The sequence below is a fragment of the Mycteria americana genome, chromosome 7, assembly GCF_035582795.1.
Source record: "Mycteria americana isolate JAX WOST 10 ecotype Jacksonville Zoo and Gardens chromosome 7, USCA_MyAme_1.0, whole genome shotgun sequence".
NCBI lineage: Eukaryota > Metazoa > Chordata > Aves > Ciconiiformes > Ciconiidae > Mycteria > Mycteria americana.
In genome coordinates, this window is record NC_134371.1 from 13,235,290 (window position 1) to 13,262,245 (window position 26,956).

The 26,956-nt window shown below is 45.4% G+C and overlaps 1 protein-coding gene across 10 annotated transcripts in view; it reads left to right on the forward strand.

The window, feature by feature from the left end:
• Positions 1-26,956, forward strand: part of LPP (LIM domain containing preferred translocation partner in lipoma) — an 826,113-nt gene that overhangs the window by 91,413 nt on the left and 707,744 nt on the right. For 7 of the 10 annotated variants that reach the window (XR_012776441.1, XM_075507128.1, XM_075507132.1 and 4 more), the window contains one exon: positions 16,852-16,916. The exons of the other annotated variants lie outside the window; for them this stretch is intronic. The gene's annotated coding sequence lies outside the window, so the exon portion shown is untranslated. The remainder of the gene's footprint in view (positions 1-16,851; positions 16,917-26,956) is intronic. 10 annotated transcript variants of the gene reach the window in all.

A 26,956-nucleotide genomic window follows, 5' to 3' on the forward strand; every position in this document is an offset into this window, starting at 1 on the left:
AGAAACAAAAATAAGAATATGATGTTTTTTGGATAAAGGTTTTAGTTGACCATTTCGGTCCCAGGTAGAAGAAATCCTCCTCTCTTTTGAATGTTGAGATTTTCTGGGGATTACTACCCTGTTATTTTACCTTGCAGAACATTGTCATACTGCAGCATTTCTGGAAAACTGTTATACATGTGTATAAACATGCTCTGTGCTGGCTTTTGCCTTGCTCCCTCGCCCAGAGAAGTGCTGGGGCACCTCTGTAGGACCCTTGGTAACAGAGCATGCTGCTGATTTTGGCAACTCAGCTTTTGGAGCTGACCTGTAACGAAATTGGTGCAATGGGATAGTTTCAGGTCAGGGTGCGTAGGAAAAGGGTACCTCTGCCAGCCTTTTGACGGTTGCTTTGATTTGTTGCTGGGCACAGTGAGGATTCCTGGGGTATTATCTGAGGATTAAGTGCAACATTAAACATTGGAGCTGGCTTGTCAAAAAAAGCACAGTTTATCAAAATATAACTTATAACCAACAGTTTACTACCAGCTACAGTAATTAATATGGAACATGACGGGGCCCATCATTAATGTGCTTTGTTGTCTCAGCTTGCATTACTGCTGCTGGCAAGGCCAGCTTCAGAGGCTAATGAAGGACAGGGAAGAAAGAAATTTGTGCTGTTGTTAGCTGATGGTAATATTTCTCCAGGTCACACGCTGTACCGTGCATTGCATCTGATCACAAATCTCAGCCAGACATATCTGTCCAGTAAAAGCTGGTTTTCCAAATTCTTGCTTAGAGAGGCAAGAATTATTGCTTGCGTCAAGGTCACTCGGAGCCGATGACAAACTCCATTAATGGTTGGGATGGGGGAGAGGGTGTGCAGGCTGGTCTGGAGGATGGGGAGAAAACATCACCTCATCTGCAGTGGTCCAAATCCTGCTCAGGTTATTGGCGAGGGAAGGCAGTTGGCGTCCAGTGTTGGTGGTTAGTGAACTTGTCTGAGGGAGGAGGAAAATGGAAGAGGCTTTTCCAACATTTTCCAGTGGCCAAGCACCCTGCTGAGGGCAACGTCTGGTGCTGTGTTGCTGATGGGATTCTCTGTTGGTGAGGAGCTTGTGGTTGGTTGGAGGTGGGTCCCACTTCCTGATAGCCCATCTTGAGCTGCCTCAGAGTCATATGACTTCAGCAGAAGTTTTATTATCACGCTAGTTTCCAGAGAGATGTTTGGAGCTGTTCCCAGCATTGGGTTAAGCTGCAGTAGCAGCGTGAGCTCCTTTCTGGTGTTTTGGTGAGGGACAGGCCAGCTGATGGCTCTCCTAAGGTGCGTAAGGAGTTCATGTTAAAATAAACAAAGCTGTTCCCATGATCTGTTTGCTGTATCAAGTCTGTCTTTGCCTAGATTCCAAAGAAAGATCCCACAATGTCCTCAAACTTTGAGAAATACTTGGGCCTTGGAGGGGCTTGGATGTGGAGGGCGGTCAGGTCTCCTGTATGGAGATAGCAGTGGGAAAACCGTGTGCCGTTGAAATTTGGCATGCTTGAGCTCCGTGGTCACTGTGATCTGTTGTGACATTGATTTAGAAGAATATTTTTGATTTAGCATCCACCCTTAATTTAAACATTTGGTCAAACAGCACTTTCTGACCTACAGCTGCCCACAGTGGCAACACCTAACTGGGGCGCTTTTGTAGCAGGGTGTTGTATGTTAGTTGTATTGAGCATTGCCCAAACAGTTGAGAAGGACGTTTTAAAGTGCCTTGCATTAGTCCAGATTTAGCTCCTGCCACTTCCTGATAGCATCGGGGATATCTGCAGGGAATCCAAAGGAACGAAACTAGAACGTTTCAGCAGTTCTGCTCCAGCTAGAACCAAGTAAGCAATATTCTCACGGCTCTCTGTGTATCTCTTCCAAACCTGTCCTTTTTGGCGCGTTTGATGATAAAATCGGATAGATTCACTTCATGTTAAGATGACAGGGTAAATGGTACATTTGCCACTTTCATTTCCATGGCCTTGGTTATAATGGCTTTTGCTGTGAGCCCTTAGTCATCCCTGTTGCTGGCTGTAACAGGTGGAGGGATGTGCCTTGTGGGGGATTATATACGCCCGTCATGGCCTTTTTTAGATCGCAGCGCTTGACCTCCTTACTTATCCCATAAAGGAGCCTCTCAAACATTGGCTAATCCCACCAGGGTTTATGCAGACTGGCTGAAAGCCAGGTCCTCCCTGGATGGGTGCAAGATGCATCAAGGAGTTTGAACATTTGTGTCCTGGCTTGCCTGAATTAATCTTAGTTGAAGCAGCTGGATGACTAGGTAATACAGTGTTATGCCATCGGTGTTTTAAATTAATGCCAGATAGGGCTTTTATGACCATTAAGAATATTTGTGTGCAAACTACGAGGCTGGTCCAGAGAGGTGCAGAACAGGGAAATCACTGAGAAGTGGAGAGTCCTTAGCGTGCGCACGTAGTAGGTTCAGGCTCCAGAGCTGACCACATGACGTGCCACAGGGTTGAAAACCTTGCTGTTGGTGATTTACTTTTCTTCTTCAGAGATATTTAGTATTCCATTTTTTTGACATTTTTATTGTTGGATTGATGTTTGTTTTTAGCAGAAGGTGAATTCTCTCTTTGGGACCTTCAGTATATTTGACAAAGATGCATTTCCCTGAGAGCCACAGGGACAGCACAGTCAAGGCTTCTGGAGTAGAGCACATGGCCAGAAACAGCTCTCTAGAAAATGAACATTTCTGTCTAAAATGTCAGTGCTCTCGTCCGTTGTAGAGAGGGTTAAAATGCTATAAAAGGCATGGTTTGGTTTGATGCTGGAGCCAGCAGATTACCCATCTCCAGTAGTCGCAGTGTTCTTCCTGTTTGGAGGGTTCTTAAGAAATTTTTGCTAGAATTAGATTCATGCTCTGCAGCCGGGGGGCGGGGGGAAGTTCTAAATATTTTGAATACTTTTGAAAATAGTAATAATCTGGTCACAATGAATAACACAATAGTGATGTGTAAACAGTGGTTCAAATGTCACTCAGTAATCTTTACCCACTGTGTGTAGTGCCTTGGGACCCTCGGCATGGCTTGCAACTGAATTCTAGTTGCTTTTCCAAACACAAAATTGGTCCTTTTCCCCAAAGAAAAGCTTGTGTTTGCTGCTTCATGTGTCTGTATACACAAACGCATGCACAGGTAGACTTGGTAACACTAATGCCCTCTTCTGTGATTTCATGCTGTATTAGTGAGGAGTGTGTCATCGGCAAGCTTTCCAGTATTTGTAAAAGGTCTACACGGGGTAATAAAATCTTGTTGTTGGGAAAATTGGTCTAATTTTGAGATTGAGAGGTGTGAGAATAAAAAATGCTTTACTGTAAATTGTAGGTAGAAAACAACAGAAACTCAAATATTAGAAGAAACTGGGTATCGCACAAACCACACACTTTCACATCACTAAAACAAGAGCTGTGCTCACACAGAAACATGAACCTCTTTGCAAACCACAGAAAGTAAAAGGGAGCACTCCTGTTTCATTATTGATCTAATTGCTCTTTTCTTGATATGAGAATAGATATGAAATGCTCTTGAATATTCCAGCATGCACAAAAGAAGACCAGCACTTTTGGAAACTTCTAAAGGCGCAGCACATACTGATAAATGGCAAGGCCATTTAATTCTGAGAGTTACAACTGCCTATCTAATGTCACCTAATTGTTCTTTTGGAACTGAATATATTATAGCTTTGATGAGAACTTTCCACTCGGGAGTGATGTTGAATGAAGAGAACCTAGCCCATATTTTTATGGGACTAATAAGTTTTGGAAGATCAGTCAGTGCAATCTTTTAAGTAAGTCCTGTTTTAAGAAAAAGATCCTCTGAAGATTGGGTGTTTTGAGGAACCTCTGTGTTGGGCTCCTCCAAAGCTCCCTTTCAACCCAAATTGCTCTGCAATTCTTTGTGGTCTTTGCCTTTATCTGTAATCTCTTTCCTTTCATTTACAATCCCATTTAAGACCAAGTTTCCCGAGTAACCTGTAGGTTTGGGCCTGCGGGACTTGTGCAAAATGTGTGTGGTTAAAACCTTACGGTGTTTGCCTGTGAGAACAAACACGCATATGAATGAGGTTCCTGGATCGATCCAGCGAAGGCTGGATGCGTTTCAAAGATTTGAGAGTCTAGCGAGGCGTGCTTCTCTGTGGGGGAACTGTGAAGGTGAGTGTCAGTCTGTGCTCACCTCCATGTTTTACAACACTCTTCCATTTATGATCTCCACCAGCTTTGCTGCTCTGCCTGCTCCTGCCAGCAATTGCACCTCCTACTCCTCTGCCGGGCTGAGCAGATTCTGGAGTCAGGCAAGCTCTCTGTGCTGGCTGCTGGCAATGCCAGCTCCCCGCCTAAGCTCTTCCCGAGGCTGCAGGCAGAGCTGAGGGATGAGATCCTTGGTTCTCCTTGGGTTTTGCTACCGGCTTGCTCCAGTGGCATTGGGCACCTTCTCTCTCCCTTGGTTTCTACAACTTAATAAGCACCTGTATCGCCAAATTTGAGACTCTCGGCTAGAGCTGCACAGTGGCTGTCTTCTTGTAGTGGGTAGTTCATCCTAAATACCCAAAGGTGAGAGGGAAGCAAGATGCAACGTTTAATAAAATGTTTTTGAAGCAGTTTAGTTCCTTTTAAGAACTAATTTTCGCTTCCTAAAGTCTCCAGCACTTCAGAATGGTCTAGAGATTTGCAGAAAAGGTCGCTTCCAGCAGTAACTAATAATAGGAGGTGGAGAGGAAGAGCGACTTCTCTTGATAGCTTGTTCTTAAGACATCTGAATGATTTGGTTGATGAATTGGCGATGAATTTTTGACTGAATCCCCTGGCAATTCACTTTACCTGTAAATCATGTTCAGCACATAGTAACTTTCCTTTCTTGTTTATTGATTTGTTGATTATTCTCCCTCCCCAGGAAAACCAAATTAATTAGTTCTATTTAAACCAAGATGAGGGTGAGTCTCCAACTGGCAAGAACATGAATGCATGGTTGGAGAGAGGTCACTTCTACAGGGACATGGCTTGGTAGTAGTTGTCCAAACTGATGTATCACCATCCGTGTTCCTTCTAAGGGCATTTTCCCTTGAATTGTCATGCATTCCCAAGGCACTGAAGACACACTTGCACAAACCCATCCGAAAGTCAGCCTCTCAGAAATGCTAGGAACTTACTGGCTTTGGGTCTCTGTTGCTGAGCCAGTAGGAGAGGAAGTTGGCTTTTGGTTTAGGCAGATCAGGCCAAACCCTGATTTGTTTGCATTTGTGTACCAAGTTTTGTTTTGTTTTGTTTCTGGAATGGCAGCTGTATATAGAATACAATGTGGGAAAAGATTAAGTAATCTCCTTTCAGAAAAGCTTTTTCAGACATTTGCCCAAAAAAAGTTAAAAAAAAAAAAAAAAAAAGATTATTTTGTTCATTGTTTCCTCAGAGCTCAGAAGACTATTCTTTTGAGTCAAGGTGAATTGTTGATGTGTTCGTAGGATTAAATAGCTGTTTCCAAGATGCAGGTAAATATTCTGCAAGCTTCCAGATGCTGCCAGGACGAGAAGTAAACATTTAGCTCTGGAAATGTGCAGGTAACTTGCTCAGGGCCTCTTCCTTAAAGGATTTCTGTACTTCTTGTTTGTTGGTATTTCAGTAGCATGTGAAAGGCCTGAGTTTGGATTGAGTCTCTGTTGACCAATGCTGTAACAACAGTCCATGACTATCTCTGGTGAGGTGATAGCATGGATCGTGGGCACAGCAGGTGGATAGGAAGAGTGAAGGGGCAAAGAAGAGAGGATGAAAATGGTGCTTCTCTTGGTGTTTCAGCAAAGCTGGTGATAGGCAAGACCCGCTTTCTGAAGCAGTGTTGAATAGTAATGCTTTGCTTTCTTCCAGACTGTTCCTAGTAGTGGTTGAATATCGCTGTGCCTACTGGATGGGAGCTGGGGAGAGGAGAAGTGATTTGCTCCAAACTCCGTGTGAAGATAGCAGCTGAACCAGGGGCTGGAAATCCTGATACCTCAGTCCTGTGGATGATAAGAAGTTCATTTGTAATCCCCAGGCAGGTTTAGATATTCTAATCTTCTGCCTTGCTGCCATTTTCTGTAACCTTTTGAACCAGAAGTGGGAGAGCACCAGCATACGCAAGTTTGATTTCCATCCTTTTTACAGCTGGTCACTTTTAAGTACAACATTGTGTGCATCTGGTGTTCAGGTGCTCAGCCCACATAATGCCATTTTGAAGCGTATGAATCAAAATTAAACCAACTTCCACTTTCCAGGAGAGTGGTCCAGTTCCCACCAAAGGATCATGCCTACCTAAACTCTTGCACAGTTTCTGCTCGATGATGTTCTTCCCTCTATCATGAACTATGGTGTGGTGCTGAGCTGAGTACCCACCCAGAGATGACCACGTTTCTGTGGCAGACGAAATGGTTCCTGCCTCTATGAGCTTGTAAAGCAATTTGGGATCCTCTAGGACGGAAAGTATTGTTGTTTGTCTGAGCCAGTATTTTCACCATGCTTTACTTCCGTTGCTCCTGTTAGATGTGTTGGTTTTCATTATATCTTCAGATAAGGCTCATGTGAAATGAGCTTCTGTTTTGTTTTCTCACCAGAGGAGTGATTCATATTCAAATTGAAATGTTGTATTGCTCTAAGCCAACCTTCTCCCCTTGTGCTAATGGGAGGAGAGGGACATGCAGGCGTGGACCAAGCAGGATTATTTTTCTTCTACTGCATTTAGAAACTTTCCAAATGGCTTTTTAGGAAGGCATGGGGACTTAATGGCCTGGCATGGGACAATCCTGGTCTTGCATGTTTTAACACGAGATGAGCCTGAATCTCATCACTTGTCTGTTTAGGCTGCAGAGCCATATGCTACCAGCAGTATTGTCCAAAAAAAAGAGAATTTACTATCCCTTTTAAGTTGAGTTCTTTCGGGTTTTTTTTTGTTGTTGTTGGTTTTTTTTTGTTTGGGGTTTTTTTTTTTTTGGTCGTCTTTGTCAATGTGGGCCTATATTTTCTCTTTATTCATAACACTAGTTTTTAAGAAAGTTGCTTGTACTTGTCTTGAGGCAGTGACTCCGCAGGTACTTTCTGCAGTACAGCTAAGGCCATCAGCTCACGATCTCTGCTGCTGCCTGATGCTTTCTTCAAAGGAGCTGGTTGCCACACACAGAAGAGGAGAGCTACACAGTCTAGCACACGTTTCTGACCTTGTTAGAAATGGATGCTGGCTAGTCCAGTCCAAACTTGCTCAAGAAACTTTGTCACAGGTACTCTAAAAGAGAGAGAACGGATGCTAAGATTCCAGCTGGGGGTTCATATGTATTCAGAGCTATGTTGCTCTGTCACCTGCAGCTCCAAATAAATGTCATTGTAGATCTCATGGAGCCTACTGCCTGTCCCATAAACACCCAGGTTGAGATAATAGTGTATTTCATGGAAATCTATAAAATTTGGGTGAGTATCCTCACATTAATTAAAGTGACCTTAACTAGCCGAGCCTATTCAAGAGGAGATTTGCCATGTTTTAAACTTACAGCTCAGCTCAGTCTATTTGCTTCCTTGGTTCTTCCAAGTTGGACTTGGCCATGTGAAATGATCGTTCACCACTTGCCCTTTTCATTCCTACAGACTTTGTGAAACTGGTCGAATATTCCTAAGGTGCCCTGAAGTTTTTAGGTAAATGTGATACATGAAGAGACATTGACACTTTCAGTAGCACCCGAGGAGCACTGAGCCTTGGAGGATCTGTTGACTTTAATGGAATATCCATGGTCGTGTCCTTTGCATTGCTTTGACAGTTCAAATACACCAACAGGCTGAGGGCTTTGCGAGGATCAAAAATGTTCTGCATTTTTGTTGGCATAAAATTAGAATTTACGTGGAAGTTTTTCCAAGGAAGAAGAAAGAAAAGAGACACTGACAGGTCTTTCATAGCTGATTGTAGGTTTGTTCACCACTGGAGAGCTAGTGAGACAAATGTGAGACCTTGGTTACACGTCACCTAAATGCTTTCTGACTTAAGAGCATTTGAGCTGGAATCACTTGCAATTAGCATGGGCTTGGCAGAAACTGGCACTGCTGCTGTTTGCATAGAAACTGCACAGTCCAGTTGTGCCATGAGGAGAACTGCCGTTAGCAAGTAGCACAAGTGTAGTCTTGAGGTGGTGTCTGTGCAGTGACTGCTCTTACGGCAGCTGATGTCCTTGGTGGCACAGCAGCAACTCTAAAAGTGCGAGCATAGCTGTCTGTCTCCTGTACCTGGTCTCTCTCACCCAAATGTTATGGTCTTTAACCTATTTATCATCATAACCACACATTTTTTAGGCAGCTGTTGGTGTCTGGGAGCTTTTAGTTGCATTGCTTGTGAGAACCTAGGCCTGTGCATGGTCCAGGGAGATGTGACCGTTGCTCTGCTCTTCATAGTCGTCTTGGATGAGGCAGTTTCCACTACAGTTGACTGTGGTCAGGCTGATGCATAATGCAACCTGTTGTAGACTCAAACGACCCGTCTGGGATCAATTGCCCAATTGACACAATAAATTATATCTAAGAGTTTGTTAAATTAAGTAAATAGTGAGGACCAGAGGGCACCTGCTGGTCCCCATAACCTGTGTTGCTGCTCGGAGGTTGGGCAAGGTGTCTCCTGCCTGCTTGATGGAGCCTGGGAGCTTGTGAGTGGGTGGTGTGGGAACTGGGGACAATTGAGGATTCGTACAGGGATGCAGAGTTGCTCCCTGGGGCAGAAAAATAAATGTATGATTCTTGGCCCTAGAATGAAGAAAGCAAGACGCTGTGGACTTGTTGCAACCTGTGCAGTCTGTGAATGTTTTCTTCTTGTCAGATGCTGCTGTCACATAAGTAATTTTATTGCCAAAGGGCAGGGAATGAACTAATGAAGTGGGAGAGAGGGCTACTTATTGCAGGGCTATGTGTTGTGAAAATCAGTGTCCCAAATGTACAGTTCTTCACTTTCTGCTCTTGCAGTGTTTATTTATCTGTATGATTTAAGTGGGGAGAAGGGGTGGTGGTGCAGGAGGTACATCTGTCTTGTCCAGGAGAAAGCACGTGTTCAAATGAGAAGGCATTATGCATACAGTGCCTGAAATTAGCCCTTAAAATAGCACACTCCACATCTTAGTAATGTACTGAATATACCTTGATAAGAAACAGTCTGATTGAAGTATTGAGCTTATTGTAGTGGATCTGCTGTGACTCATCAGGAAATTGAAAGTCTTGAGACAAAACTCACCCCCCTTCACCCTTTTTGGAAGAGATGGGAATTAGTCTTAGACGGGAAGTAATTAATTGTTCTGTGATTGTCGTAAATAGGTACCAAACAACAAGCTTGTACTGAAGTATTTATATCCTAAGCCCTGTCTTGTGAGCCCCGCTATCAAGAGTCTCCATCAGACAGAGACAGTGAAAAAACAAGTTCTCTGGAATGAGCAGCACATGTGTTTAAGTGAGACAGGATGGAGGTGAGCTGGTAGGCTGCATGCTGTAATAAGCCATTTACTAGGATAATGGCTGCAGGCTACAAATGCCATTTCTACTTAGTCTGTCTATTCAATGCAAACATTAAAAAAAGAAAAAAGAAAAACCCTTCTACCTCAGTAAAGTCTATAAGACTCTTAATGCCCAGTGTACTTCATAAATATTAACTCAGGCAATGTCTCAACACCCCACAGAGGCAGATGACATGTACACGCAGCTTTCTTCATCTGCCTGAGAAAAAAGCTGTAGGAAGGACTTTAATTGTTTGAGGCTTCTGGTTTTAGACTGGGGCAAAATCCTGGGTAACAGCCTGGCTTGCCACTGAATAGGATGGAGCTGTCCTTCAGTCCTTGGCGGGAACGTGGGAATTCTGACTTTCAGGGACTAATCCCATAAACTTAGGGTTTCCTTTGAGAGATTTGCTGTCTGCTGTTGTGGGCAGCACTGCACTGCATGTTGGAGTCACAGAGGCCGCGTCGGCACGGTTGGCAGAGGTGGATTGTGAAGGGATGAATATGTGCAGGAATATCTCTCTAATTTAGTGAGTAGCTATAGCCATTATGTATCTGTCTGACTGTGGGATATTGCTGGAAATCCGGATGTTGGGAAAAGAAAGAAGAGAATCAAGATGATCAAATACCTGTTAAAAAAAACCAACGCCCAAGGAAAAGGAGCTTGATGACTTTGTGTTTGTCTGCAGTGAAGTCATGGCAACAGAGCACTCAGTTAGCAAAATTAACTGTTTCTCTATCTTACAAAAAAAATCAAATGAAAATGATGCAAGGGAACATCCTTTTATCTCAACCAAATGAGTCCATTTGTGCCAAAGCAAAGGAGTCATCCTGGGGAGTTTGCTCCAGAGAGCACGTACTTTATTAGAACAGAATGTAATAGTTGTCCCAAAGCCATAACCGTAAGAGCCTGGTGCCCTAGGCGAGCACTTTCAGTAACAGGAAAACCAAAGTTAGGTGCCTGCACCCGTACGATGTTGAAATACGCACTTTGGAGCATGATTTTAAGCTCTCGGTTGTTTGGGATTTCAGCTCAGTTAAGCTCTGGATACAGCTTTCAGAAGGGCTATAATCTCTTTGAAGTTCCTTATGGGTAAGGCTTAGTTTCAGAATTATTTAGGCACCTAGGGACGAAATGCTGATGCTGCTTCACTTTGGGTGTACCCAAATACTTGTAAAAAACCAGTTGCCTTTAAGTCCCTTTGACTGTAATGGAGACATAGGCGGCTTTGTGCCCAGGACTCCTTTTTAGCTCCTAACCTTAGTAGTATTTGAAATAATTCTCACACAAACCCCGGAAATAACACTTCTGTGCTACTTCTGTTTTGGTGTTTGCTCCCCATCTCTGTGTGCAGACCTCTCTGTGAAGCAGTACGCGAGGGTGAACCACACGGTGACTGTATTGGTAGGCACGAAAGCTCATTTTACATCACCAAGAATCTCATATTTGGAATTCAGAAATTGCTCATCTTGGTGATGAGCGGGGGCAAGCTCCAGGGAAAATATCACGAACTCAAACGTGTTGCTTGAGGCGCCTGGAAAGTGGTGTTTCTCTTAAGTAGTGTTTTCCAACCAGACCGAATTTTACTTTGTGGCTCTCCTGGAGATGGTTTTAGGCAATGGCTTATGGTTTCCATGAAAGCATCTGACAGCAGAGATACAGAGCTTTTATCTGTACGAAGGAGTGAAACAGTTTTGGGGAGGTTTTTAAGGATGATTCGACTTTGATGTGGTTTCTGTCAAAAATGTTGGGGAAGCTTCAGACTAGTTGGAAACCTGACCATTCATTGACATCAGTGCTCACCAGGTGAACATGAGTTGTTTTCCCTTGCTTCTCATACCTGGATGAAACTTGTGCCTTTCTCCTGCAACTTAAACTTTGGTTTAATGAAAGAAAAGTGAGAACTGAGTGTAGGTGGATGAGTTCTGGTCAGCAAAGGAAAGCCACAATAATTTTATACACAGGTACATTTCTCAGCTGTTGTTGTGGAGGTCTTCCATGTAAAAAGCCAAAGCTTGAGGGTTTTTTGGAAGAGGGACCTCATGTAAATAGTGGGGCTCTTCACACTGCTGGATCGTGCTTGTCAAATGGGGTGCAGCAGCTGCCTGGGGGTGCGTGATGTTTCCCAGCTCAACCTCAGGCTGGTGTATTTGCAGCTGTGGCTGGCTGTTTCTTTCCACTTGTTTCTCTTCTCCAAGGCTGGACGTAGCCCTCGCTTTAGCTGTTAACAGTATGAGAGCAGAAGGGCCAGGCTGTAGCAGCCTCCTGCCGGAGCGATGCCCGTGGGCTCGGATAGGGCTGCCTGGAGGGAGGAGAACAAGTGCGCGAGGGCGGGAGTGCAAATCCAAGGTGGTTGCACCTGAGATTATGCCTAGGGGCTTTTAAGGAGTAACAACTCACATCTTGGGTTTTTCTGGGGGGAGGGATGAGATCCCCAAACAGGAACACTACAAGTTAGGGAGCCCCAGCCCTGTCGGTTGCCCTGGCATGCATGGGGCGAATAAGCGCAGCGGAAAAGCCTGAGCAACTGCTGCCAAACGACTGGGAAGATGCAGCCCACGAAGTCTGTTGTGTCTGAGATCTCTGTAAAGTCTCTCGCATCCTTCCTCAAGTTTTCCAGTGGAGGCTGTCGCAGTAATGAGAATGTCTCCCATCTGCTCCTCACATGGCTTGGCACATTTAGCTAGAATATATATATTTTTATTATGGGGTTAGCCAGTGGTAACCATGACAATTAGACTTATCACGCAGCATTTTTTTCGCTCCTCAAGTCAGTTTGAAATGCTGACAATTAAATAGATACAGTACACTTTAGAGATCCATCAGTCTCTTTGTTGTCTTGACAACCAGAGTATATTTAGAAATGTAACAAGTACATGGAGTTCAATTGCACTTTTGCTAAAACATAGTTTTGTAGCTTGAGAATTTAATCTGTTGTTTGTAGATTCAGGTGCTTATTTGAGCTGTGCCTGACTTTCTCTTTGGTCTCTCTGGGAAGCTCCTACGCAGCAACGGGGAGACTTGGCTGGTGGAAGGAGGGTCCTTGTCAGGCAGGGAGCCTGTTGGAGAAGCTGTGCCTGGCAGGGGCTTGGCCGAGGGGCTGGCAGCCCCTGTCTACTTGGGTACTGGCTGTCCTGTACCCCTGGGTACTTGTGGTTTGGCTGTTGATTTGCAGTGCAAAAGGAACGTGTGTGATCGTTGTCCCAGATCTGCTGTTCCTGCAGTTCCAGCTCAGCAAATGGTCCTGGGAAGCAGTAAGCAGCGTGTCCGGGCATCCTTTCCTCCCTCGCACCCTCCCAGAAGAGCTGCTCTCACGGTTCAGTAGCACTTTGGTATGGGAGGACTGTGCCATGGTGCGCAATGATGGCAGACCATGGTGGCTTGCCTCCTGCACCTGAGCTACCCGAGCTTTGGTTGCAACTGTGTGCTGCTGTCTGCCACTGAAGGAATAGTGGAAACTGTTTCTCCATATCCCTTCTTCTCTTTTGTCTTTGATTTGCTGGGGGCATGTTTGTTTGATTTTAACAAAATACTATTACTGAAAAAAAAATTTTTTTTTTCTCCCTTCCCATTTGAATGGCAAAATTGAGCTCATTCTCTCCTCATTGAGCTGGAGTAGCAGCACGTGGGCTAGTTGTCTGGAGCTATGGATTTTTAAAGCTGCATGCAGAGCTAGAAGAGCAGAAGGGAATGTGATGGAGTGCACCTTGCGGGGCTGTAAATGTCCCTGTCTCCCACCACCCCTGTGCACACACTGATGGTGGGTGCGTGTTGTGTGGCTGTGCTCTTTCCCTTTTGAGCCAGCGGAGAGCTGTGGTCGGTGCAGGCACGTGCAACTGGGGAGCATGGTTTGGGTGTCAGAGCCGTACCTGTAAGCGTAGTGACGTGCCAGCCCAGAAGAGCAGCTGGGACATGTGGCTCCCATCTGCTGCCATCCTGCAGCCCGATGTCTGTGAGACGTGGGCTGGCACCACAGTGCCCTCGTTACGCACTTAGCACAGGACCCGGCAGTGCCACCGCCTTGCTTAACGCGCTGGCTTGCAAAGCTGTTTGTGAAGTGAGAGACACCCGAACACAAGGATCTCGGAGTATTTTCCTGCCTTGAGTGATAAATGAGTGAAATTAAAAGCAGCCAAGGAAATAGCGCAAATGTTCACCACCACTCCTCTATCTGGCTGAAATGGGTTGCGATGCTGGTCAGGGCTGCCCTTTCCGAAGGCTCGCAGGTCGAGGAGCTGGTGAAAAGGGCTTCTTTCCAGCCAGCTGTTGGTGGCCCTTCCTAATCAGCAGCTGAACCCCGGGGCAGGGCCTGGGATGCTCACGGATTTTTTTGCAAAACATCAGGCAAGACTCTTCCACCTCTCCCTGTGTGAGGCTTGGCTTATAATTGATGCTTGGCAGTACAATTTGGGCAGGACAACTGAAAAAACCAAACCAACCAAGACTCTCCCTCATCAACAAAGCTGTGGCAATGCAACAATCTGAACAGGAGCTTGGTTACAGTGGATGGGGTGGCCTTTTGCCCAAGGGAACCAGTTCATTTGGTGAGGTGGTTTAAAGAAGACAACTGTGGGTCCATGGTATGGATGTAGTGATGGTCAGTAGCATCCACCCTTTGGCAGAGACCTCTAAAACAGGTTGTAGCGTTGCTCTGCTTCCGGGGAGCGTGGTCAGCACGAGCTTGTTGCTGGGATGCTTTATTACAGGGGAGTAAGGAACGCTCGAGGGAGAGGAGCCCAACCTGAGATGAGCTGTTATGGCCAGTGAGGGCCAACGAAGTGCACGTGCATTTCTTGGGGTTCGTGTCGTCTTGTCTGTCCACTATACCTGAAATATAATTTAGTAAGGTTCAAAAGGAGGAGAGGATTGGTTTTTTCTAGCATGATTTTGCTTCCCTCATCCCTGTGTTTCTTTTTAATTCAGTATTTGTCAAATAACATGGGTCATTTTTTTAGTGTGTGCACAGCTCAGTTTCATTTTTCTGTTTTCTTTGCTCTGTCCATTTTACCTATTTCCCAGTGAAAAGCCAAAAACATAGTTAGATCTCCACTCCAGCTTTGTTTGTAAACTGTTAACATGCCTTTTTCAACTGTTTAATAGCTGTTGGGGTTTATTCTTAAAATACAACCACCAAAACCCAAAGATGCTAATGAGTCTTCAAGAGTGCTTTAAAGAAGTTGTCCAAATCAATCTGACAAAGATAATGGTCTTCTATTAGAAGATATTTAGCTGGAGGTTGGATGAGCTGTAATGTTTATGGGTCTCTAGATTCGTAACCAGACAAAATCAGAATAACTCCTTCAATTTCAGTAGAGCTGTATCTGTTTATTACAACTGACGCTTAGGCAGCGCTTTAGATGCAAATTGCAACCTCTCTGAAGTTAAGTGGGGTTTTGATTTAATTCCTGGAAGCAGTAATGTCAGCAAAGAAGTGAAGAGCTGGGACCCACATATCCCGAAGTCTGTAACTTTGGGTTGGTCTCTTTCCCTCGCTGTCAAGATCAGATTCCCTTGATTTGGGCTAGTAATTAAAATGTAGCTTCTCTTAAGCATCTCCCAAAGGCAGGCAGAGAGAGTGGAAGTGCAGCCTATGCAGATTTTTGATATCTATCTACACACACACACACACACACACACATACTTTGCAGAAAATGCCAGTAGTTATGTTGTTCTCTCTGACTGCTCATGGTTGGGCTGTTGACCCAGAGCTTGTGCTTTCCAGCTCTAAACATGCAAAGGGGCTACTGCTGAATTATCAGGCTGCGATGGGGAGGATCAGGCAGGGCTGGGATCGCCTTTCCCCCAACGTGTTTGTGTCCGTGTGGTGCTCGGGAGACACGGACCGCCGCTCATCACCCCCACTATGTGTGGCATAAGTGATTCACCATGCATTCATTTCTGGTCACATAAGGGGCATTAGTTTAAAGCAGGCTTGAGGCATAGGTTAGCATTAGCTATTTGAAGTCTTCAGTCTGAAAGCAACATCAAACAGGGAGCAGAAAATGTATCATGCACAGAAAAATCTCTGGGATTTGTTTCCCCCTTTAAAAAATAACAATAATGATAAATTCCAAACTGTTCGCATATGCTGTCTCCTCTGTGGTCGGGACACCTGTCTGCCTCTTTGCTGTTACTTGATATGGGCTTACAGTGCTTGCAAAAATGTTAACATGAATTTTTCGTCATGGCAAATATGAAAGGAATATCCAACGTCCGTGTGGGCAGGTCCTCAGCAAATTTCTCTGTGCTTCTTGCACTTTGGTGTGGATCTGAAGCAACCGCTGCAGTTCTCCACCGCTTGCTCCCCTTCCTCTGGTTCTCCTGAGCAAAGAAAGCTGATGGTGGGGCTGATGGGTTTCAGCCATGTTTCCTTAGAAAAATGATGTATGTGACTGGCTAGATATGCCTCTCCTGCCTCTCTTTAGTGATTTTTAACTCCTTGGCTAATCTCAGCCATGTTTGTTAAGAGATAATTAGGCTCTAGGAAAATGGGGGTGAGGATGCAGTTAAGAGGAGCTGGGGGTAGCCTGGGGCAGCTGGGAGCATGGTGGGCTGGGGGAGCTGGGGCAGGCAGAGGTGGACTGGACCTTCACTAATCATCGCTAGTATTTTTTAAACTTGCTTATTTCTCCTCCAGGACTGAGATGAAAGGAAATAGAAAACACCAGAATAGGCTCAGATATCAATAAGCTGGAAGTATGAAAGGCTGCTGGTTGAAAGCAGCTTGTGGTAACTTAGAAAACCTGTGTTTTCTTTTTAGCTGGGCGTCTTTGGAGGCACCCAGAAGGAAACCTGGGTGGAGGTGGAGGTAGGGTTTGGGCTCTCCCACCCTGCCGCTTGTTTTTTCCACAATTGGTGTGTGTTTAATGCATCCCATCTCAGCTTCTGTTCTTCTTGGTGCTTGCACGGCAAAGCCAACGCTGCAGGAGTGACTCACCGGCGGCCTCAGCAGCGGAGGAGGCTTGAGAAGAAGAGGCCCTTTAAGCATGAGACGCAGAAGGATGTCTGGTCAGGCTTTGAAAGAGACCTTGTTACCTGCAGCCCTTACGTCAGTGCCTTTCACCAGCTCTACAGTGATTTAAAACAAGTAGCTTCTCTCCCAAATAAACCTCAGTTACTCCAACTCTTGCTCAGATGTAATCTGTCCTGCCAACATGTGAAAAAACCTTATATGGGTCAAAACAGGGACAGATTGACACAGGATACAGGAGGGCAGCTGGTGTTACAGGCCCTCTTGGGGCTGTTTTCTTGGCGAGGTGTCACAGCTAGCTTGATTTACTTTCTGCTTTTGTGATGAGCAAAATGTTGATTCTGACCTTTCTGTTTGCACCCACAGAGGTCCCTTGGAAGAGCCTGTCTGTACATCTGTCTGGGTGCCTGACGGGGCCGCCTTGCTTCCAGGTGAGGAGTGGATCAGGTCCTGGGGCTTCTGCCAACTGCTGAGTTTGGAGAGACTGGGAAGACCCTGGGACCACATTTGGTCATTCAGCAAATGATGGGCATTTCTCCAAAGCCCGGGGTGGTGCAGGCCAGGCTAACCCAAGAGGCTTGAGGTGGTTTTACTATTTCTGGGTCCATGTCTGGAAGCAGCAAATGTGCAGGGCCTTCTGGGAGTGGGAGTGTTGCATGGGAGTGTTTGCGTGGCCCCGTGCAGAGCTGCGCTGGTCCTGTGGGCTGTATTACTTCCACTTCTTTTTGAATGAGACTTCCCTGCTTGTGGACCTGAACTCGCTCTCCGTCCATAGTGTGGCCCTCTGCAGCCTGGATACGCTCCCAGCTGATGATGGAGAGCTGACTGTATTGCTAGCTTTAATCTAACCATGCTTCAGTGGACAAAAGCAGAAAAGCACATAAGCCTATTAAGAATAAGCTAAATAGAAATATATGTGAGGAGCAAGTTCACAGAATGACAGAATGATTTGGGTTGGAAGGGACCTTTAAAGGTCATCTAGTCCAACCCCCCCACCACGGGCAGGGACATCTTCCAGTAGATCAAGTTGCTCAAAGCCCCGTCCAACCTGACCTTGAACACTTCCAATGATGGGGCATCCACGGCTTCTCTGCGCAGTGTCTCACTACCCTCATCGTAAAAAATGTCTTCCTTATATCCAATGCTAATTCATTCTTCAGAATTACTGGTTCCATTAAATTCACTGGAGATACTTAGCTATGACTTAAGGATCAGCCTGATAAACCACCCCAAACTCTTGTAGGAGTTCCTTGCCAGATTATGTGTAGGACATGAATTGGGCTTTGTGCCCATCCCGTGATATAATGATTAATTGCAGTGAGGGTGAGCCTTCAGGTAAGATTGCAAAAAAGGAGTAGCGTCAGGTCAGTAGGTCTGTCCTCAAGCCTCTCTCAGTTGTGCCATCCCAGGAGGCAAAAGAGGTGCTAGAGGTGCTCCAAAGTCATGGCACCTGGGGGAAAAAAGCAGCGAGCAGTCCTGTTGAGACGCGGATAACAAATGAACAGGGATAGATGTAAGCTGGTCTATAACTGCTCAATGGCCCTGAAGTTCTCCAGAAGGAGACGTGCCTTAGGAGGGTGTGGTGGCTCTGGGCAGTCTTTGCTGCAGTGGCGTTTCCCTGAGCCCGGTGGCAGCACCAGAAGGCCACGCATGGTGCATGCACTGGGGGCTGTGTTGCGAGCCAGCGTTGGTCCAGAGCAACCCATTGCCATGTGGGAGGGTGTGCGCTGGGTTTTGTTCTTCCGCTACCCTGATGGTTTTGACTAGTGTAGTTACTTCATTTGCCTTGATGTTACCTGACTTGAGAACCGTAAGACATCTGTATGGCATGTCGAAATCAGGAGTGCTTCTTCTTTACCTTGTTGTGTCACTGAATATAACTGCGCTTTCGTTCTGCCCTTTCGATATGCAACGTACATCCCTCCTTTCTTCCTTTACCCTCTTCTTGGGTTTATTTTTTGTGTTGGGTTTTTTTTTTTTTTGTCTTGTAAATTATGGCTAGCTGGAGATTTCAGCATCCTGTTTACTGCAAACAGTTGGGGGCATTAATAAATGTTGAAAGACAAAGACAGACAAGGGATTAATAAGTAGAGGACAGGAGATTAATAGCAAGAGAGTAGACTTTGGTTCAAGGCCTGGTCTTCCCAGTTGCTGGGTTATGGAAGATTAATGGCAGCTCTTCTGTTAGTCTCACTCTTTCTGTGACAGCTTTCCTGGCTAAGTCCAATACACTGTCCCAGTGGGTTGCTGTAAATATAAAATCTAGGAAGAAGCCCATCCTTACAGACTGTTAACTAAATGAGACAGCATTAGTTTTGCTTTCTATTCAAAGCTTAAGGAACACCATCAATATATTTCTGAATGGTGAAGTCAGATGTTCAGGTGCTTACAACTCCTCTTTGGACAAAAACATATCGTAAAATGTATCTTGTCGAGCAAGTTGTCTCCAACAAATTGTTTTTTACTCTGTGCCCTGTGCAAGAGATTGATTTCTCTTCTTTTGACTGTTTTTTCAGCTTTGTTTCCGTAGAAAATTGGGCTCTTGACCTATTGCATCTGGCCTCTCATTAGGCTTTGTGTGAGATTAGATCTTTGTAAGGAAACGCTAACTTTGCAGAGAGCATTCCTGGTTAAACTTGCTGGAGAACTGTAGAACGTGGGACTTCATCACAGAAAGTCTTTATTCTGGTAGAAGGGTGCATGCTGTTCTGGGTGTCCTATATAGAAAGTCAGCCTCAAAATCCTACCTTAAGGCTGAAACTGCCAAGTCAAGCACTGCAATAGTCCTTTGGCATCTGCCCTCGTGTATTTTCATAGTCTTCACAAAGATGATCCTAAGCTCTCCATACATAGGGTTATAGCAATATACAGGTATGTGCACGGCCATTTTGGGAGGGAAGCAGCTGTGTTCCCCTAACAGTGAGCGTGATGAAGACTCACTGAAGGGCTAACATCAGAACTTCATGCAGCAATAGCTGAATTTCTTTTCCAGGGAAGAAAGGCTGTGCACTGCTTCAGTGTCCCTGTAACAAAGCTCTTCCCCTCTTGTCTGCTCTTGCATGCAGTGCCCTTGGCTTTTCAGAAGTTAATTGATTTGTCCGTATTATGATTCTCTCTCTAATTTTATTTGTGTAAAGAAGAACATGCGCTAATCTTTCTCCAGAGAAATGTTTCACACTGCTCCTCTTTGAACGTTGGCCCCGGGTCTGCTGCATTTCTTAATGAGTCTCTAACTAAACGGCTACGGTTCCCACATGCTCCAGCCTTGACACACGCATACTTGTACACCCACGTGCCTGCTCCCAGTTGAACCGAGCAGCCTGCCCGCTCCCCTCGCACCCTTGCTGCTTTGGGATTTGCATTAGCAATGCAGCACCTCCCTGGGAAGCCCTACGCATGAGAGGGGGCTTTATACCTGCAGGTATAGATAGATTTGGCATCAAGTAAGCTGTCCTGTGAATCAGAAAGGCTGTAACCTCTTTATCACGCTGTCCCCTCCCCGCCCAGGCTTGTTTAATATGCTTCTCCGGGAGCCCAGATTCCTGTGGGCTGTGTTACCCGTGGTGAGGACCCGAACATGGAGCCGAACACCCAACACTGAATTACTGTCTGGTATGCCACCGGCTGCCAGATCTTTGATAGCTTGTTTTTAATGAAGATTCCTCCTGTAATTCCTAGAATATCTTGCAGTGCAAAAAAATGAGCTGTGTGTGTATTTTGCTGTGGGCTGAATTTTTTTCCTGCTCTTCACAGCTCCCTCCGTGAACAGAGAGGAAAGGGAGGGGGAAGCAGCTGACTGCTTTTTTTGTTGTTGTTTTTCTACTTGACTTCTGTGAAATGTGCGGCGATCAATCGCTCACAACTAACAAAATGTTTTTGTTTCTCTTTGCAAAAGCATATGGGAACTGCAGGAAAAGCATATGGGCGTTTTTAGGAAAACATATTGGTGAATGGACAAATTATAGTGGTGCCAATATGTTTTGGATGTCTGGCTAGACCACTACTACTACCACACTTGCTGGCATGCAAACCCATCCGCAAGATTTCCAGCATGTGAGTGGTGTGTAGCTGCTCCTAGGGAAACGCAGGCTGTGCTGGATCAGACCCCTGTTAAAACAGCATTGTGATCTGTCTTCGGTGTGCGTGATTGCCTCACCATGTCCCGGACCAGGCTCCAGGCTCGTGTTTATGGCAGCATATCCATTCTCTCAGTAGACTGAGCCCAGAGCTCCACTTGCAGCTGGCTGCAAGTAATGGTAATGGTAACCATTTTTCTTTCTAAAGCCCTTGACTGCAGTCCTAATAACACCTGAGCTTCTTGCAAACAGGCTAGGCAGCCTCTGGTTTCCCTCTGCTGCTCTAGCAGGTCTTTCTGTGTTAGCTGGAGCTATTATTTTTAATTTCTCTATCTTGCAGGCTGCTTTTAAGAAAATGCAAAACATTTACATTATTGCTTCTGGGCTCAGTCCTGTTTGCCTTGATACTGGTGATCCAGGGAAGGGACCCACCAACTGGGAGGGACTTGGCAGGGAGTGGTAAGGGGATTAAGTGGTCTTGGTTGGTGGGTCAGTTCTGGTGGCTCACAGCATCCCTACAGTTTGAGCTGCCCTGCTGTGGATCCCTGTGCAAAGAGAAGTCCTCGATAGCTCCGTCTGGGCAGCCCTTCCCGCTCGCCCTGGCAGTGAGGGAGTGCTGCCTGCCCTGCCGCTGCCTGCGATGGGCACGGCCGTGCTGGGTTGCAGGGGTGGTAGCAGCTCTCTGCCCATGTACGGGTTTCAGCAGGTCCTAGGGGACCGGCTGAGGCCTTGCGCAGGCGTGCATGGGGAGGAACACCTCCTGTCCATAAGAGCTCGTGGTCTACATAGGCAAAGCAGAGCCGCTGAGAAGGATGTAATGGTCTCCGAGTGTCGAGGAGATTGGCAATAACTGAACTCAGGGGGCGGTTTCATGACCAGGTTCAACCAGTCTGAGTTTGTCCTGCTGTCCGTGTGTCCCTGACCCTCATTTCTGTCCATACAGTCACTTTTATCCTTTAGAGGCACGAGTGGTGAGACAGAGGAGGGGGCAAAACATGTGGCTAGAGACTGAGGGGGTGAGCAAGATGCACGCTTGGACAGTCATTTGGATGTCATGTTGCTTATCTTGGTTATGAACCTGCACTCTCAGATATTCTGAGTGGTAATTCAGCACCTTTTAGCGTTCTTCCTCTTATGCCAACTTTGGGATGATTTGCTACTGAGTAATTTTACATTATTTAATGTAGCCGCTTTCCTTATAGCTCTTTTGTTCCGTGAGACAATTCCCTATTTTATTATGCAAACAGTACATTAAGATCCTTGTGGGCCAAAGTTCCCAGCAGTGCTCTAGATGACGGCAAAGAAGTAGGTTATTTCAGAAATAATGATTCTCTCCTCTAGAAGCTTTCTTGGAGTTCTGCTTTAACTGCTTTTGATATTGTACGTGCTTTAAAAAAAAAAAAAAATCCAGTACTTCCTAAATGTTATAGAGCTCAAAAAATACACTGTATGCCTTGTCACAATATTTAATACAGAGTGCTATTTACAGTAATGAATCAAAATGTCAGTTTTTAAAATATGAACTGTCAGAATGTTCCTACTTTGCAGAAAACTTTGATATGACAGTTTGTTAATCATATGACTATTACATCAAATGTGTCTCAGAGTACTTTTGCTCAACAAAGTCTTTTTTTATTCCTTCCCCCTCCCTTTTCACTGTTAATTCCGGTAGAGTTGTTTGACTGAATGCACTTTGATTAGAGGTCGGAAGAATCCAGAGCTGAATGCTTTTGCATATTGACAGATGGGATGTATCAATGCCTGCGTTCATGCTGATCGTGGTCACCTAGTCTTAGGTACAGCCTGGTTTGGATCATCTTTACCTTGTGTCCCCAGTGTTTGCTCCAAGCCTGCTGTGCGCTGGTGCTCAGGCAGCAGCGCTGGTGGAAATGAGCCCTGACCGAGCAGCGCTGATGCCTCTAGGTATAACTGCATTTGGGGCAGCTGGGGTAAAACTGTCTCCTGAGTAATAAAAGGCTGGCTTGTACAGTAACATTTCTAATCCCTATAGCTTTAGCATGAAGGGACAAGTGAAATAAAGATCTCAAGGCTGCCTGTGCATCCTCGTGTGAGCTGAAGGGGTTGTTGTGCAGGGCAGGGTTGGTGTTGCTCCTGGAGGAGGAGGAGGCAGGGGACTGGGGATGCCAAGGTCCTCTCCCCAGTGGCTTTGTTTGCTTTGGACCCAGGTCAAGGAGTGTGTTTGTGCCCTGAACTCCTCTCTGTGAATTTAGACCAGGGTACTTCCCTTTTTTTTGTTCTTTTGTTGGCTTATCTGCAAAATGGGAGTAATTAATTGATGTTAGTTAACTCACGAGTCTCCTTAAAGCCGATTACTCAAACAACTGTGCTTCTTGATGAAGATGAGGGGGAGCTTATGTAGATAACTGTGCTTTAGAAAACAGCCTCTGGAAGGAGAGGGTTTGGCACGCTGACATGAACACTGCAGGCCAGAGAGGAGTCTCAGGTGTAGCAGAGCCACGTACCTCTGCCCATAACGTCTTTGTGCCACATTGCCTGGGGCTTCAGATGGATTCCCACTGCATATTAAAACTTGCAGGGTTACCATTGTGTAGGTCTTACAAGTGCAGTATTTCTGATTTGGAGTTGGCCCAGCTATGGGAATAGGAGGAATCTAAAAAAGCAAAAGCTGTGTATCAGCAGTCCAGAAAAGAGGGAGTGAGGGCAATGCAAGACAGTAAATCTTAGAATCATAGAATCGTAGAAAGGTTTGGGTTGGAAGGGACCATCTAGTCCAACCCCCTGCCATGGTCAGGGACATCTTTCACTAGATCAAGTTGCTCAAAGCCCCTTCTGCCCTGACCTTGAACACTTCCAATGATGGGGCATCCACAACTTCTCTGGGCAACCTGTTCCAGTGTCTCATCATAAAAAATTTCTTCCTTAGGTCAAATCAGGTGGTCTTCTTGATTGTGGGTGTTTCTTGGGGCCTGATAAACTTGGCATTTCAGCTGGGCGTGTCTATTAAATAACAACATCAACCCTTTCACTAATGTTATTGAAGAGATGAGAACAACTTGTTTTCAGGCGTGTAATCACATATTTAAGTGCACTTTTGAGTAGCACATTAGCCAGCTCTCGTATGTGGAAGGCACAGGTAAGGGCGCTGAACATGTCTGAAGTTTGATACACTGAGGCCCACTGGGTCTCACCGGTGGAAAGAGATTTGGGAAGGTGGAGGCATTGTTGTAGCATCTCTCACAGTAATATCCTGCTGATAGAGGAGGTGAGGAAAAAATAGAGGGGAAAAGAAGGGGGGAAGGAGGTGGCTGGTGGATGAGGGGATGACGGCACGAGAGGCTCTGCTGGTGGTGATGCCTGGCATGGACCACCAGGAAGCCTGAGAGAAGCCATCTGGTGAAGCTAGTCCCGAAAAGCTCTTACACGAACACAGCCGGTGGCAGAGGGGCTGCCAGCAGCGAGGGCCACCGGCAAGGCGAACGTGAAGGTGTCACTTTTCAAACCATGTCTTTGTTACCTCCATCGAGCGAGTGCTGCTGCTTGCTGCGTTCCCTCATCCTGTGGAGGAAAATTGATTATTATTCAATTTTCATTTTAGACAAACCACATTGTTAGCGCGATGATTTTTCTTTTATTATCGTTACTGCAATGGATGGAAAAGGAGCTCTAACAGATGTATGATTAGCAGGGCATGAAATTAAAAATGTTTGTGTACAAGGAAAAGGTTGTTTACTACCAAATTCCTCATTTGAAAATTAAGCGATACTAAGATTGGCCGTGCAATTCTGCAGCAGGCACGCAGCCCCCTTCCCTCCCTCTCTCCCAGCAGCGTTGGCTGAAAAGTAACAATATTTTAAACGTTACCTTTATTAAAAAAAGTAGTAACACAACTGAAAGGTCAGTACCTGCCTTTGGAAGCAGATTATATAAAGAGCTTGTTCTCCCGCTCAGGCACCAACAATGGCATCGCGTCAGTTCAAGAAAATATTTTGACTGATGCTTAAGCCCCATTGATTAGGGCAAATTGAACATTTTGCATCCAGACTCTTTTGGGTGGAAAATAAGGTTCTGATTGAATAATTCTGAGTGTCGGTGTGTACCTGGGTGAAAAGTATTTGTTGTCAAAATGCTGAAAAATTCGTATTTGGAGTCACTGCTGCAATGGAGGGGTGCGGATTGGTGTGCAGTATCCAGTCCTTTACCCCTCGTTGTGGGTCAGTCTTGTGGCCAAACCACATCTCCTCGTCCAGGCAGCCTGGGAATCCCCAGTGCACTGGGATGGTGGTTCCTCCTGGGGTGCAGAGTCTACATGGGCACTTCAGAAACTGGAAACCAGCCTTCCACACCTGCAAATGCTGTCAGCGCTGGGATGGTAGTTTTGCACAGGAATGCTTTCAGGCTCTGGTAGAAAGCCATCAGCATTTAGATTTTTCTCTTAAGAGTGGTGTGGGGCTTTTGTCCCCCTAGAAAATATCTGTCCTTCTTTATTTTTTTTTTCCATGGTAATGAAATTTTCAGTTTGAGAAGAAGATCTGTTGTCTTATGAGGTCTACCTGTGATGCACAATTCTCAGGTAGAGCTACTCTTTCCTGATTTCCTTTAAAAATCTAGTAATGAATTTTGAAAGAGCTAGGTTAAGAAATGTACGTCAGAAACACTTTGTTTACCTGTGTTACGCTGTTGAGATGAGCCTGGCCCTACCTAGGACTCTGAGGGACTCTAAGGTTTCCCAGGTACTCTGAGTTTCTCACCTATCTTGTTCTGTTCTTTTTGTCCTCTAAAAACTTTGTGGCCAAGTTCAAGGCTGACGCAAGGTGAAGTCTGCAGGGCTACTCATGTGTAAAGTTTCACCTGGGTGAGTGTTTGCAGGACCCAGACCTGAGGCATCGTTGTGATGGATTCTGCCCGCTGAGCCTGGATGGCATTGAGCAGAAAATAGGAAGAGGGCTGAAAGATTGTTCCTGTGCTCTGGGAACAATTGAGACAGAAAATTGCTTCCAGGATTTCTTCACTTTTCTGCGGAGGGTAATCAGCCTGTGTAATTCTCTGCCACAGGAAATACTGCCCGAATCTGTTACCCAAAGACAGCAAGCAAAGTTTAGATAGCAGCCTGAATACCAAAGGTACTGCACAGCAGGGACTGTCCCTTACTTGGGGTTTTTTTTTGGTGTAGTGGCTGCTATATATGTTATAGGATGTCACAGTGATGCAACTAATATGACAGATAATTGAGTATTGGCTTAGATACTCTGTGTGTTCCTGGTACACAGTTGGACTGATCTTCGGTGCCCTAAACAAGGAGACAAGTTTGTATGCTGAGATTGTAAATGGAGTTTTGCTTAGCGAGGTGCTCAGGTTATAAGCCTGAGATTGTGGGGGAGGTTAGAGCAATTCCAGTGAGATGGTGGGTGTCCAGTAACTTCAGTCCTGTTCTTGGCTCATTTTTTATCTTTGCTCCATAAATGTAAGCAAATCACTATTTCTGCACCTTGTTCACCTATTTGTTCATCTGGAGGATGGGGCAGCAGTTGGGGTACTTGCAGGGGTTTGTGTTAAGTTTCAAATAAAGCCTTTCAGCCACATGTTTTATTGCAACTTTTAGGGAAAATGATTTAAATTTTTTACTTGAGTGAGAATAGTTGTGGCCAAATCACTGCGTGAGCATTATACCTGCTGAGCACCGAAATTTGATTCCTAAATTTCCATAAGCAGGTCATACTGGGCCAAAGGATCTTGAGCCGCTAGAAGAGAGAAGAATAAAACAGAATGAAGTTGGTGTTTGGTTATGGGCTCTGGATGTCATTGTTCCTGGCTGTTCATCTGGCTAATGTTTGCTTTTGTGTAGTATTTGTCTGTGTCTGTGCTTCTGTGCACATGGGGAAAAGGAGGACAAATATCACTGGGGTGGATTAGCATTAAAAAATAGTTAACTGATCAAAGCCATAAAGCTTGTCCAAGTGAATTCTTCAGAGAAATAGCTTTGAATTTCCCAAGCAGCCGCAGGCCATAAAAGCGAAGCGCTATCATTCAGAGATGCAAAAAATCCCCTTCTGTTGGAGTGTTGGACCTATTTGTTCCTTTTTAGGAGGACATTCAAAATGTTTTCTTAATTTTCTTCTGAACAGCTCACTGCTATCCATCATGAGCCTTCGCCAGCTGAGATAGCTCCGCTCCCCCTCAGTTTTAACCCTGCACTGAAATCTGTATATCCGTACTTTGCATTTTGGATGCCTTTCAGCTCTGTGCACTTTGCAGTGGGATAGCACTTAGAGGGTGCTTTTTGTCTCTGAACTCAAAGTGTTGTAAAGAAGGGGCTAGATGTTGTGCCCAGTGTCTGGATGGAGGTGACAGGGAAGGGAGGATGCCGATGGAGAGTGATGCCTAGAAAGATTTCCTACCTGGCCCGCAGGGATGGC